Raw genomic sequence first — 19484 nt, 5'->3', positions numbered from 1 at the left:
TCACCTCACGGACCCAACACAGGACACGGGCACACCTCACCACACGGACACATCTCACCACACGGACACATGTCAGCACACGGCCACATCTCACCACACGGACACATCTCACCAAACGGACACATCTGACCACACGGACACATCTCACAACAGGGACACATCTCACCACACGGACACATCTCACCACAGGGACACATCTCACCACACGGACACATCTCACCACACGGACACATCTCACCACACGGACACATCTCACCACACGGACACATCTCACCACAGGGACACATCTCACCACACGGACACATCTCACCACACGGACACATCTCACCACACGGACACATCTCACCACATGGACACATCTCAGCACACGGACACATCTCACCACACGGGCACATCTCACCACAGGGACTCATCTCACCACATGGACACATCTCACCACACGGACACATCTCACCACACGGACACATCTCACCACACGGACACATCTCACCACATGGACACATCTCAGCACACGGACACATCTCACCACACGGACACATCTCACCAAACTGACACATCTGACCACAGGGACACATCTCACCACAGGGACACATCTCACCAAAGGGACACATCTCACCACAGGGACACATCTCACCACACGGACAGATCTCACCACAGGGACACATCTCACCACACGAAGACATCTAACCACATGGACACATCTCACCAAAAGGACACATCTGACAACACGGACACATCTCACCACATGGACATACCTCACCACAGGGACTCATCTAACCACAGGGAGACATCTAACCACACGGACACATCTCAGCAACCGGACACATCTCACCACAGGGACACAACTCACCACAGGTACACATCTCACCACACAGACACATCTCACCACACGGACACATCTCACCCCACGGACACATCTCACCAAATGGACACATCTCACCACAGGGACATATCTCACCACAGGGACACATCTCACCACACGGACACATCTCACCAAACGGACACATCTGACAACACGGACACATCACACCACATGGACACATCTCACCACAGGGACACATCTCACCACACGGACACATCTCCCCACACGGAGACATCTAAGCACACGGAGACATCGAACCACACGGACACATGTCACCAACCGGACACATCTCACCAAACGGACACATCTCACCACACGGACACATCTCACTACACGGACACATCTCACCACAAGGACACAACTCACCTCACGGACGCAACTCACGACACGGACACATCTCACCACACGGACACATCTCACCACACGGACACATCTCACCACACGGACACACCTCACCACAGCGACACAACTCACCAAACGGACACATCTCACCAAACGGCACATCTCACCACAGGGACACAAAAATCACCACACGGACTCATCTCACCACACGGACACACCTCACCACACGGACACATCTCACCACACGGAGAGACCTCCCCACACGGAGACATCTAACCACACGGACACATCTCACCAACCGGACACATCTCACCAAACGGACACATCTCACCACACGGGCATATCTCACCACACGGACACATCTCACCACAGGGACACAACTCACCTCACGGACCCAACTCACGACACGGACACATCTCACCACACGGACACATCTCACCACACGGACTCATCTCAGCACATGGCCACATCTCACCACACGGGCACATCTCACCACACGGACACATCTCACCATAGGGACACATCTCACCACACGGACACATCTCACCACACGGACACATCTCACCACACGGACACATCTCACCACACGGACACATCTCACCACAGGGACACATCTCACCACAGGGACACATCTGACCACACGGACACATCTCACCAAACGGACACATCTGACCACACGGACACATCTCACCACATGGACACGTCTCACCAGAGGGACACATCTCACCACAGGGACACATCTCACCACACGGACACATCTCACCACACGGACACATCTCACCACACGGACACATCTCACCACATGGACACATCTCACCAAACGGACACATCTGACCACACGGACACATCTCACCACATGGACACATCTCACCAAACGGACACATCTGACCACACGGACACATCTCAGCACACGGCCACATCTCACCACACGGGCACATCTCACCACACGGACACATCTCACCACAGGGACACATCTCACCACACGGACACTGCTCACCACACGGACACATCTCACCACACGGACACATCTCACGACAGGGACACATCTCACCACATGGACACATCTCACCAAATGGACACATCTCACCACACGGACACATCTCACCACACGGACACATCTCACGACAGGGACACATCTCACCACATGGACACATCTCACCAAATGGACACATCTCACCACACGGACACATCTCACCATAGGTAGACATCTCACCACACGGACACAGCTCACCATACGGACACATCTCCCCACACGGACACATCTCACCAAACGGACACATCTCACCACAAGGACACATCTCAACACACGGACACATCTCACCACACGGGCACATCTCACCACACGGACACATCTCACCACAGGGACACATCTCACCACACGGACACATCTCACCACATGGACACATCTCACCACACGGACACATCTCACCACAGGGACACAACTCACCTCACGGACCCAACTCAGGACACGGACACACCTCACCACACGGACACATCTCACCACACGGACACATCTCACCACACGGACACATCTCACCACACGGACACATCTCACCACACGGACACATCTCACCACAGGGACACATCTCACCACACGGACACATCTCACCACACGGACACATCTCACCACACGGACACATCTCACCACATGGACACATCTCAGCACACGGACACATCTCACCACACGGGCACATCTCACCACAGGGACACATCTCACCACATGGACACATCTCACCACACGGACACATCTCACCACACGGACACATCTCACCACACGGACACATCTCACCACATGGACACATCTCAGCACACGGACACATCTCACCACACGGACACATCTCACCAAACTGACACATCTGACCACAGGGACACATCTCACCACAGGGACACATCTCACCAAAGGGACACATCTCACCACAGGGACACATCTCACCACACGGACAGATCTCACCACAGGGACACATCTCACCACACGAACACATCTCACCACATGGACACATCTCACCAAAAGGACACATCTGACAACACGGACACATCTCACCACATGGACATACCTCACCACAGGGACTCATCTAACCACAGGGAGACATCTAACCACACGGACACATCTCAGCAACCGGACACATCTCACCACAGGGACACAACTCACCACAGGTACACATCTCACCACACAGACACATCTCACCACACGGACACATCTCACCCCATGGACACATCTCACCAAATGGACACATCTCACCACAGGGACATATCTCACCACAGGGACACATCTCACCACACGGACACATCTCACCAAACGGACACATCTGACAACACGGACACATCACACCACATGGACACATCTCACCACAGGGACACATCTCACCACACGGACACATCTCCCCACACGGAGACATCTAAGCACACGGAGACATCGAACCACACGGACACATGTCACCAACCGGACACATCTCACCAAACGGACACATCTCACCACACGGACACATCTCACTACACGGACACATCTCACCACAAGGACACAACTCACCTCACGGACGCAACTCACGACACGGACACATCTCACCACACGGACACATCTCACCACACGGACACATCTCACCACACGGACACACCTCACCACAGCGACACAACTCACCAAACGGACACATCTCACCAAACGGCACATCTCACCACAGGGACACAAAAATCACCACACGGACTCATCTCACCACACGGACACACCTCACCACACGGACACATCTCACCACACGGAGAGACCTCCCCACACGGAGACATCTAACCACACGGACACATCTCACCAACCGGACACATCTCACCAAACGGACACATCTCACCACACGGGCATATCTCACCACACGGACACATCTCACCACAGGGACACAACTCACCTCACGGACCCAACTCACGACACGGACACATCTCACCACACGGACACATCTCACCACACGGACTCATCTCAGCACATGGCCACATCTCACCACACGGGCACATCTCACCACACGGACACATCTCACCATAGGGACACATCTCACCACACGGACACATCTCACCACACGGACACATCTCACCACACGGACACATCTCACCACACGGACACATCTCACCACAGGGACACATCTCACCACAGGGACACATCTGACCACACGGACACATCTCACCAAACGGACACATCTGACCACACGGACACATCTCACCACATGGACACATCTCACCAGAGGGACACATCTCACCACAGGGACACATCTCACCACACGGACACATCTCACCACACGGACACATCTCACCACACGGACACATCTCACCACATGGACACATCTCACCAAACGGACACATCTGACCACACGGACACATCTCACCACATGGACACATCTCACCAAACGGACACATCTGACCACACGGACACATCTCAGCACACGGCCACATGTCACCACACGGGCACATCTCACCACACGGACACATCTCACCACAGGGACACATCTCACCACACGGACACTGCTCACCACACGGACACATCTCACCACACGGACACATCTCACGACAGGGACACATCTCACCACATGGACACATCTCACCAAATGGACACATCTCACCACACGGGCACATCTCACCACACGGACACATCTCACCACAGGGACACATCTCACCACACGGACACATCTCACCACACGGACACATCTCACCACACGGACACATCTCACCACATGGACACATCTCACCACACGGACACATCTCACCACAGGGACACATCTCAGCAAACGGACACATCTGACCACACGGACACATCTCACCACATGGACACATCTCACCACAGGGACACATCTCACCACAGGGACACATCTCACTACACGGACACATCTCACCACATGGACACATCTCACCACATGGACACATCTCACCAAACGGACACATCTGACCACACGGACACATCTTAGCACACGGCCACATCTCACCAAACGGACACATCTCCCCACACGGACACATCTCACCACACGGAGACATCTAACCACACGGAGACATCTAACCACATGGACACATCTCACCAACCGGACAAATCTCACCAAACGGACACACCTCACCACACGGACACAACTCACGACACGGATACATCTCACCACAGGGACACAACTCACCTCACGGACGCAACTCACGACACGGACACATCTCACCACACGGGCACATCTCACCACAGGGACACATTTCACCACACGGACACATCTCACCACACAGACACATCTCACCACACGGACACAACTCACAACACGGACACATCTCACCACACGGACACATCTCACCACATGGACACTTCTCAGCACACGGCCACATCTCACCACACGGGCACATCTCACCACACGGACACATCTCACCACAGGGACACATCTCACCACACGGACACATCTCACCACACGGACACATCTCACCACACGGACACATCTCACCACACGGACACATCTCACCACAGGGACACATCTCACCAAACGGACACATCTGACCACACGGACACATCTCACCACATGGACACATCTCACCACAGGGACACATCTCACCACAGGGACACATCTCACCACACGGACACATCTCACCACACGGACACATCTCACCACACGGACACATCTCACCACATGGACACATCTCACCACAGGGACACATCTCACTACACGGACACATCTCACCACACGGACACATCTCACCACATGGACACATCTCACCAAACGGACACATCTCACCACACGGACACATCTCACCACACGGACACATCTCACCACAGGGACACATCTCACTACACGGACACATCTCACCACAGGGACACATCTCACCACAGGGACACATCTCACCAAACGGACACATCTCCCCACACGGACACATCTCACCACACGGAGACATCTAACCACACGGAGACATCTAACCACATGGACACATCTCACCAACCGGACACATCTCACCAAACGGACACACCTCACCCCCGGACACATCTCACTACACGGACACATCTCACCACAGGGACACAACTCACCTCACGGACGCAACTCACGACACGGACACATCTCACCACACGGGCACATCTCACCACAGGGACACATCTCACCACACGGACACATCTCACCACACAGACACATCTCACCACACGGACACAACTCACGACACGGACACATCTCACCTCACGGTCAACATCTCACCACACGGACACATCTCCCCACACGGACACATCTCACCACACGGACACATCTCACCACACGGACACATCTCACCACAGGGACACATCTCACCACACGGACACATCTCACCACACGGACACATCTAACCACACGGAGACATCTAACCACATGGACACATCTCACCAACCGGACACATCTCACCAAAGTGACACACCTCACCACATGGACACATCTCACCAAACGGACACATCTGACCACACGGACACATCTTAGCACACGGCCACATCTCACCAAACGGACACATTTCCCCAGACGGACACATCTCACCACACGGACACATCTCACCACACGGACTCATCTCAGCACACGGCCACATCTCACCACACGGGCACATCTCACCACACGGACACATCTCACCATAGGGACACATCTCACCACACGGACACATCTCACCACACGGACACATCTCACCACACGGACACATCTCACCACACCGACACATCTCACCACACGGACACATCTCACCACAGGGACACATCTCACCACAGGGAAACATCTGACCACACGGACACATCTCACCAAACGGACACATCTGACCACACGGACACATCTCACCACATGGACACATCTCACCAGAGGGACACATCTCACCACAGGGACACATCTCACCACATGGACACATCTCACCACACGGACACATCTCACCACATGGACACATCTCACCAAACGGACACATCTGACCACACGGACACATCTCACCACATGGACACATCTCACCAAACGGACACATCTGACCACACGGACACATCTCAGCACACGGCCACATCTCACCACACGGGCACATCTCACCACACGGACACATCTCACCACAGGGACACATCTCACCACACGGACACATCTCACCACACGGACACATCTCACCACACGGACACTGCTCACCACATGGACACATCTCACCACACGGACACATCTCACGACAGGGACACATCTCACCACATGGACACATCTCACCAAATGGACACATCTCACCACACGGACACATCTCACCACACGGACACATCTCATGACAGGGACACATCTCACCACATGGACACATCTCACCAAATGGACACATCTCACCACACGGACACATCTCACCACAGGTAGACATCTCACCACACGGACACATCTCACCATACGGACACATCTCCCCACACGAACACATCTCACCAAACGGACACATCTCACCACAAGGACACATCTCACCACACGGACACATCTCACCACACGGGCACATCTCACCACACGGACACATCTCACCACAGGGACACATCTCACCACAGGGACACAACTCACCTCACGGACCCAACTCAGGACACGGACACACCTCACCACACGGACACATCTCACCACATGGACACATCTCAGCACACGGCCACATCTCACCACACGGACACATCTCACCAAACGGACACATCTGACCACACGGACACATCTCACCACAGGGACACATCTCACCACACGGACACATCTCACCACATGGACACATCTCACTACACGGACACATCTCACCACAAGGACACATCTCACCACACGGACACATCTCACCACACGGACACATCTCACCACACGGACACATCTCACCACACGGACACATCTCACCACACGGACACATCTCAGCACACGGCCACATCTCACCACACGGACACATCTCACCAAAAGGACACATCTGACCACACGGACACATCTCAATACAGGCACACATCTCACCACAGGGACACATCTCACCACAGGGACACATCTCACCACACGGACACATCTCACCACAGGGACACATCTCACCAAACGGACACATCTCACCACATGGACACATCTCACCAAAAGGACACATCTGACCACATGGACACATCTCACCACATGGACACACCTCACCACAGGGACACAACTAACCACAGGGAGACATCTAACCACACGGACACATCTCACCACAGGGACACACCTCACCACACAGACACATCTCACCACAGGGACAGACCTCACCACACGGAGACATCTAACCACACGGACACATCTCACCAACCGGACACATCTCACCAAACGGAGACATCTCACCACACGGACACATCTCACCACAGGGACACATCTCACCACACGGACACATCTCACCAAACGGAGACATCTCACCACACGGAACCATCTCACCACACGGACACATCTCACCACACGGACACATCTCACCACAAGGACACACCTCACCACAGGGACACATCTCACCACAGGGACACATCGCGCCACACGGACACATCTCACCAAACGGACACATCTGACCACACGGAAACATCTCACCACAGGGATACATCTCACCACACGGACACATCTCCCCACACGGACGCATCTCCCCACACGGAGACATCTAAGCACACGGAGACATCTAACCACACGGACACATCTCACCAACCGGACACATCTCACCACACGGACACATCTCACTACACGGTCACATCTCACCACAAGGACACAACTCACCTCACGGACGCAACTCACGACATGGACACATCTCACCACACGGACACATCTCACCACACGGACACATCTCAGCACACGGCCACATCTCACCACACGGGCACATCTCACCACAGGGACACATCTCATGACACGGACACATCTCACCACACGGACACATCTCACCACAGCGACACAACTCACCAAACGGACACATCTCACCAAACGGACATATCTCACCACAGGGACACAAAAATCACCACACGGACTCATCTCACCACACGGACACACCTCACCACACAGACACATCTCACCACACGGACAGACCTCCCCACACGGAGACATCTAACCACACGGACACATCTCACCAACCGGATACATCTCACCAAACGGACACATCTCACCACACGGGCACATCTCACCACACGGACACATCTCACCACAGGGTCACAACTCACCTCACGGACCCAACTCACGACATGGACACATCTCACCACACGGACACATCTCACCACAGGGACACATCCCAGCACACGGCCACATCTCACCACACGGGCACATCTCACCATATGGACACATCTCACCACAGGGACACATCTCACCACACGGACACATCTCACCACACGGACACATCTCACCACACGGACACATCTCACCACACGGACACATCTCACCACACGGACACATCTCACCACAGGGACACATCTCACCAAACGGACACATCTGACCACACGGACACATCTCACCACATGGACACATCTCACCACAGGGACACAACTCACCACAGGGACACATCTCACCACACGGACACATCTCACCACACGGACACATCTCACCACACGGACACATCTCACAACATGGACACATCTCACCACAGGGACACATCTCACTCCACGGACACATCTCACCACATGGACACATCTCACCACATGGACACATCTCACCAAACGGACACATCCGACCACACGGACACATCTGAGCACACGGCCACATCTCACCAAACGGACACATCTCCCCACACGGACACATCTCACCACACGGAGACATCTAACCACACGGAGACATCTAACCACATGGACACATCTCACCAACCGGACACATCTCACCAAACGGACACACCTCACCACACGGACACATCTCACTACACGGACACATCTCACCACAGGGACACAACTCACCTCATGGACGCAACTCACGACACGGACACATCTCACCACACGGGCACATCTCACCACAGGGACACATCTCACCACACGGACACATCTCACCACACAGACACATCTCACCACACGGACAAAACTCACGACACGGACACATCTCACCACACGGACACATCTCACCACATGGACACATCTCAGCACACGGCCACATCTCACCACACGGGCACATCTCACCACACGGACACATCTCACCACAGGGACAGATCTCACCACACGGACACATCTCACCACACGGACACATCTCACCACACGGACACATCTCACCACAGGGACACATCTCACCACAGGGACACATCTCACCAAACGGACACATCTGACCACACGGACACATCTCACCACATGGACACATCTCACCACAGGGACACATCTCACCACAGGGACACATCTCACCACACGGACACTTCTCACCACACGGACACATCTCACCACACGGACACATCTGACCACACGGACACATCTCACCACAGGGACACATCTCACTACATGGACACATCTCACCACACGGACACATCTCACCACGTGGACACATCTCACTACACGGACACATCTTAGCACACGGCCACATCTCACCAAACGGGCACATCTGCCCACACGGACACATCTCACCACACGGAGACATCTAACCACACGGAGACATCTTACCACATGGACACATCTCACCAACCGGACACATCTCACCAAACGGACAAACCTCACCACACGGACACATCTCACTACACGGACACATCTCACCACAGGGACACAACTCACCTCACGGACGCAACTCACGACACGGACACATCTCACCACACGGGCACATCTCACCACAGGGACACATCTCACCACACGGACACATCTCACCACACGGACACATCTCACCACACGGACACAACTCACGACACGGACACATCTCACCTCACGGTCAACATCTCACCACACGGACACATCTCACCACACGGACACATCTCACCACACGGACACATCTCACCACAAGGACACATCTCACCACAGGGACACATCTCACCACACGGACACATCTCACCACACGGAGACATCTAACCACACGGAGACATCTAACCACATGGACACATCTCACCAACCGGACACATCTCACCAAACAGACACACCTCACCACATGGACACATCTCACCAAACGGACACATCTGACCACACGGACACATCTCACCACACGGAGACATCTAACCACACGGAGACATCTAACCACATGGACACATCTCACCAACCGGACACATCTCACCAAACGGACACACCTCACCACACGGACACATCTCACTACACGGACACATCTCACCACAGGGACACAACTCACCTCACGGACGCAACTCACGACACGGATACATCTCACCACACGGGCACATCTCACCACAGGGACACATCTCACCACACGGACACATCTCACCACACAGACACATCTCACCACACGGACACAACTCACGACACGGACACATCTCACCTCACGGTCAACATCTCACCACACGGACACATCTCACCACACGGACACATCTCACCACACGGACACATCTCACCACAAGGACACATCTCACCACACGGACACATCTCACCACAGGGACACATCTCACCACACGGACACATCTCACCACACGGAGACATCTAACCACACGGAGATATCTAACCACATGGACACATCTCACCAACCGGACACATCTCACCAAACAGACACACCTCACCACACGGACACATCTCACTGCACGGACACATCTCACCACAGGGACACAACTCACCTCACGGACGCAACTCACAACACGGACACATCTCACCACACGGGCACATCTCACCACAGGGACACATCTCACCACACGGACACATCTCACCACACGGACACATCTCACCACACGGACACAACTCACGACACGGACACATCTCACCTCACGGTCAACATCTCAACTCACGGACACATCTCACCACACGGACACATCTGACCACACGGACACATCTCACCACATGGACACATCTCACCAGAGGGACACATCTCACCACAGGGACACATCTCACCACACGGACACATCTCACCACACGGACACATCTCACCACACGGACACATCTCACCACATGGACACATCTCACCAAACGGACACATCTGACCACACGGACACATCTCAGCACACGGCCACATCTCACCACACGGGCACATCTCACCACACGGACACATCTCACCACAGGGACACACCTCACCACACGGACTCATCTCCCCACACGGACACATCTCACCACACGGACACTGCTCACCACACGGACACATCTCACCACACGGACACATCTCACGACAGGGACACATCTCACCACATGGACACATCTCACCAAATGGACACATCTCACCACACGGACACATCTCACCACACGGACACATCTCACGACAGGGACACATCTCACCACATGGACACATCTCACCAAATGGACACATCTCACCACACGGACACATCTCACCACAGGTAGACATCTCACCACACGGACACATCTCACTGTACGGACACATCTCCCCACACGAACACATCTCACCAAACGGACACATCTCACCACAAGGACACATCTCACCACACGGACACATCTCACCACACGGGCACATCTCACCACACGGACACATCTCACCACAGGGACACATCTCACCACAGGGACACAACTCACCTCACGGACCCAACTCAGGACACGGACACACCTCACCACACGGACACATCTCACCACACGGACACATCTCAGCACACGGACACATCTCACCAAACGGACACATCTGACCACACGGACACATCTCACCACAGGGACACATCTCACCACACGGACACATCTCACCACACGGACACATCTCACCACACGGACACATCTCACCACAGGGACACATCTCACCACACGGACACATCTCACCACAAGGACACATCTCACCACACTGACACATCTCACCACACGGACACATCTCACCACACGGACACATCTCACCACACGGACACATCTCACCACACGGACACATCTCACCACACGGACACATCTCAGCACACGGCCACATCTCACCACATGGACACATCTCACCAAACGGACACATCTGACCACACGGACACATCTCACCACAGGGACACATCTCACCACAGGGACACATCTCACCATAGGGACACATCTCACCACACGGACACATCTCACCACAGGGACACATCTCACCACACGGACACATCTCACCACATGGACACATCTCACCAAAAGGACACATCTGACCACATGGACACATCTCACCACATGGACACACCTCACCACAGGGACACAACTAACCACAGGGAGACATCTAACCACACGGACACATCTCACCACAGGGACACACCTCACCACACAGACACATCTCACCACAGGGACAGACCTCACCACACGGAGACATCTAACCACACGGACACATCTCACCAACCGGACACATCTCACCAAACGGAGACATCTCACCACACGGACACATCTCAACACAGGGACACATCTCACCACACGGACACATCTCACCAAACGGAGACATCTCACCACACGGACCCATCTCACCACACGGACACATCTCACCACACGGACACATCTCACCACAAGGACACACCTCACCACAGGGACACATCTCACCACAGGGACACATCGCGCCACACGGACACATCTCACCAAACGGACACATCTGACCAAACGGAGACATCTCACCACACGGACACATCTCACCACACGGACACATCTCACCACACGGACACATCTCACCACACGGACACATCTCACCACACGGACACATCTCACCACACGGACACATCTCAGCACACGGCCACATCTCACCACATGGACACATCTCACCAAACGGACACATCTGACCACACGGACACATCTCACCACAGGGACACATCTCACCACAGGGACACATCTCACCATAGGGACACATCTCACCACACGGACACATCTCACCACAGGGACACATCTCACCACACGGACACATCTCACCACATGGACACATCTCACCAAAAGGACACATCTGACCACATGGACACATCTCACCACATGGACACACCTCACCACAGGGACACAACTAACCACAGGGAGACATCTAACCACACGGACACATCTCACCACAGGGACACACCTCACCACACAGACACATCTCACCACAGGGACAGACCTCACCACACGGAGACATCTAACCACACGGACACATCTCACCAACCGGACACATCTCACCAAACGGAGACATCTCACCACACGGACACATCTCAACACAGGGACACATCTCACCACACGGACACATCTCACCAAACGGAGACATCTCACCACACGGACCCATCTCACCACACGGACACATCTCACCACACGGACACATCTCACCACAAGGACACACCTCACCACAGGGACACATCTCACCACAGGGACACATCGCGCCACACGGACACATCTCACCAAACGGACACATCTGACCACACGGACACATCTCACCACAGGGACACATCTCACCACACGGACACATCTCCCCACACGGACGCATCTCCCCACACGGAGACATCTAAGCACACGGAGACATCTAACCACACGGACACATCTCACCAACCGGACACATCTCACCAAACGGACATATCTCACCACACGGACACATCTCACGACACGGTCACATCTCACCACAAGGACACAACTCACCTCACGGACGCAACTCACGACACGGACACATCTCACCACACGGACACATCTCACCACACGGACACATCTCAGCACACGGCCACATCTCACCACACGGGCACATCTCACCACAGGGACACATCTCACGACACGGACACATCTCACCACACGGACACATCTCACCACAGCGACACAACTCACCAAACGGACACATCTCACCAAACGGACATATCTCACCACAGGGACACAAAAATCACCACACGGACTCATCTCACCACACGGACACACCTCACCACACAGACACATCTCACCACACGGACAGACCTCCCCACACGGAGACATCTAACCACACGGACACACCTCACTAACCGGACACATCTCACCAAACGGACACATCTCACCACACGGGCATATCTCACCACACGGACGCATCTCACCACAGGGTCACAACTCACCTCACGGACCCAACTCACGAAATGGACACATCTCACCACACGGACACATCTCACCACAGGGACACATCTCAGCACACGGCCACATCTCACCACACGGGCACATCTCACCATACGGACACATCTCACCACAGGGACACATCTCACCACACGGACACATCTCACCACACGGACACATCTCACCACACGGACACATCTCACCACACGGACACATCTCACCACACGGACACATCTCACCACAGGGACACATCTCACCAAACGGACACATCTGACCACACGGACACATCTCACCACATGGACACATCTCACCACAGGGACACATCTCACCACAGGGACACATCTCACCACACGGACACATCTCACCACATGGACACATCTCACCACATGGACACATCTCACCACAGGGACACATCTCACCACACGGACACATCTCACCACAGGGACACATCTCACTACACGGACACATCTCACCACATGGACACATCTCACCACATGGACACATCTCACCAAACGGACACACCTGACCACAGGGACACATCTTAGCACACGGCCACATCTCACCAAATGGACACATCTCCCCACACGGACACATCTCACCACACGGAGACATCTAACCACACGGAGTCATCTAACCACATGGACACATCTCACCAACCGGACACATCTCACCAAACGGACACACCTCACCACACGGACACATCTCACTACAGGGACACAACTCACCTCACGGACGCAACTCACCACACGGACACATCTCACCACACGGACACATCTCACCACAGGGACACAACTCACCTCACGGACGCAACTCACGACACGGACACATCTCACCACAGGGACACAACTCACCTCACGGACGCAACTCACGACACGGACACATCTCACCACAGGGATACATCTCACCACACGGACACATCTCACCACACAGACACATCTCACCACATGGACACAACTCACGACACGGACACATCTCACCACACGGACACATCTCACCACATGGACACATCTCAGCACACGGCCACATCTCACCACACGGGCACATCTCACCACACGGACACATCTCACCACACGGACACATCTCACCACAGGGACACATCTCACCAAACGGACACATCTGACCACACGGACACATCTCACCACATGGACACATCTCACCACAGGGACACATCTCACCACAGGGACACATCTCACCACACGCACACTTCTCACCACACGGACACATCTCACCACACGGACACATCTCACCACACGGACACATCTCACCACAGGGACACATCTCACTACACGGACACATCTCACCACACGGACACATCTCTCCACGTGGACACATCTCACCAAACAGACACATCTGACCACACGGACACATCTTAGCACACGGCCACATCTCACCAAACGGGCACATCTCCCCACACGGACACATCTCACCACACGGAGACATCTAACCACACGGAGACATCTAACCACATGGACACATCTCACCAACCGGACACATCTCACCAAACGGACACACCTCACCACACGGACACATCTCACTACACGGACACATCTCACCACAGGGACACAACTCACCTCACGGACGCAACTCACGACACGGACACATCTCACCACACGGGCACATCTCACCACAGGGACACATCTCACCACACGGACACATCTCACCACACGGACACATCTCACCACACGGACACAACTCACGACACGGACACATCTCACCTCACGGTCAACATCTCACCACACGGACACATCTCACCACACGGACACATCTCACCACACGGACACATCTCACCACAAGGACACATCTCACCACACGGACACATCTCACCACAGGGACACATCTCACCACACGGACACATCTCACCACACGGAGACATCTAACCACACGGAGACATCTAACCACATGGACACATCTCACCAACCGGACACATCTCACCAAACAGACACACCTCACCACATGGACACATCTCACCAAACGGACACATCTGACCACACGGACACATCTTAGCACACGGCCACATCTCACCAAACGGACACATCTCCCCACACGGACACATCTCACCACACGGAGACATCTAACCACACGGAGACATCTAACCACATGGACACATCTCACCAACCGGACACATCTCACCAAACGGACACACCTCACCACAAAGACACATCTCACTACATGGACACATCTCACCACACGGGCACATCTCACCACAGGGACACATCTCACCACACGGACACATCTCACCACACGGACACATCTCACCACACGGACACAACTCACGACACGGACACATCTCACCTCACGGTCAACATCTCAACTCACGGACACATCTCACCACACGGACACATCTGACCACACGGACACATCTCACCACATGGACACATCTCACCAGAGGGACACATCTCACCACAGGGACACATCTCACCACACGGACACATCTCACCACACGGACACATCTCACCACACGGACACATCTCACCACATGGACACATCTCACCAAACGGACACATCTGACCACACGGACACATCTCAGCACACGGCCACATCTCACCACATGGGCACATCTCACCACACGGACACATCTCACCACAGGGACACACCTCACCACACGGACTCATCTCCCCACACGGACACATCTCACCACACGGACACTGCTCACCACACGGACACATCTCACCACACGGACACATCTCACGACAGGGACACATCTCACCACATGGACACATCTCACCAAATGGACACATCTCACCACACGGACACATCTCACCACACGGACACATCTCACGACAGGGACACATCTCACCACATGGACACATCTCACCAAATGGACACATCTCACCACACGGACACATCTCACCACAGGTAGACATCTCACCACACGGACACATCTCACCGTACGGACACATCTCCCCACACGAACACATCTCACCAAACGGACACATCTCACCACAAGGACACATCTCACCACACGGACACATCTCACCACACGGGCACATCTCACCACACGGACACATCTCACCACAGGGACACATCTCACCACAGGGACACAACTCACCTCACGGACCCAACTCAGGACACGGACACACCTCACCACACGGACACATCTCACCACACGGACACATCTCAGCACACGGACACATCTCACCAAACGGACACATCTGACCACACGAACACATCTCACCACAGGGACACATCTCACCACACGGACACATCTCACCACACGGACACATCTCACCACACGGACACATCTCACCACAAGGACACATCTCACCACACGGACACATCTCACCACAAGGACACATCTCTCCACACTGACACATCTCACCACACGGACACATCTCACCACACGGACACATCTCACCACACGGACACATCTCACCACACGGACACATCTCACCACACGGACACATCTCAGCACACGGCCACATCTCACCACACGGACACATCTCACCAAACGGACACATCTGACCACACGGACACATCTCACCACAGGGACACATCTCACCACAGGGACACATCTCACCATAGGGACACATCTCACACACACGGACACATCTCACCACAGGGACACATCTCACCACACGGACACATCTCACCACATGGACACATCTCACCAAAAGGACACATCTGACCACATGGACACATCTCACCACATGGACACACCTCACCACAGGGACACAACTAACCACAGGGAGACATCTAACCACACGGAAACATCTCACCACAGGGACACACCTCACCACACAGACACATCTCACCACAGGGACAGACCTCACCACACGGAGACATCTAACCACACGGACACATCTCACCAACCGGACACATCTCACCAAACGGAGACATCTCACCACACGGACACATCTCAACACAGGGACACATCTCACCACACGGACACATCTCACCAAACGGAGACATCTCACCACACGGACCCATCTCACCACACGGACACATCTCACCACACGGACACATCTCACCACAAGGACACACCTCACCACAGGGACACATCTCACCACAGGGACACATCGCGCCACACGGACACATCTCACCAAACGGACACATCTGACCACACGGACACATCTCACCACAGGGACACATCTCACCACACGGACACATCTCCCCACACGGACGCATCTCCCCACACGGAGACATCTAAGCACACGGAGACATCTAACCACACGGACACATCTCACCAACCGGACACATCTCACCAAACGGACATATCTCACCACACGGACACATCTCACGACACGGTCACATCTCACCACAAGGACACAACTCACCTCACGGACGCAACTCACGACACGGACACATCTCACCACACGGACACATCTCACCACACGGACACATCTCAGCACACGGCCA

Source organism: Somniosus microcephalus, chromosome 34 (assembly GCF_052327205.1).
Source record: "Somniosus microcephalus isolate GS21.2 chromosome 34, FLI_Smic_1.0, whole genome shotgun sequence".
Classification (NCBI taxonomy): domain Eukaryota; kingdom Metazoa; phylum Chordata; class Chondrichthyes; order Squaliformes; family Somniosidae; genus Somniosus; species Somniosus microcephalus.
This window is presented reverse-complemented; position numbering follows the sequence as displayed.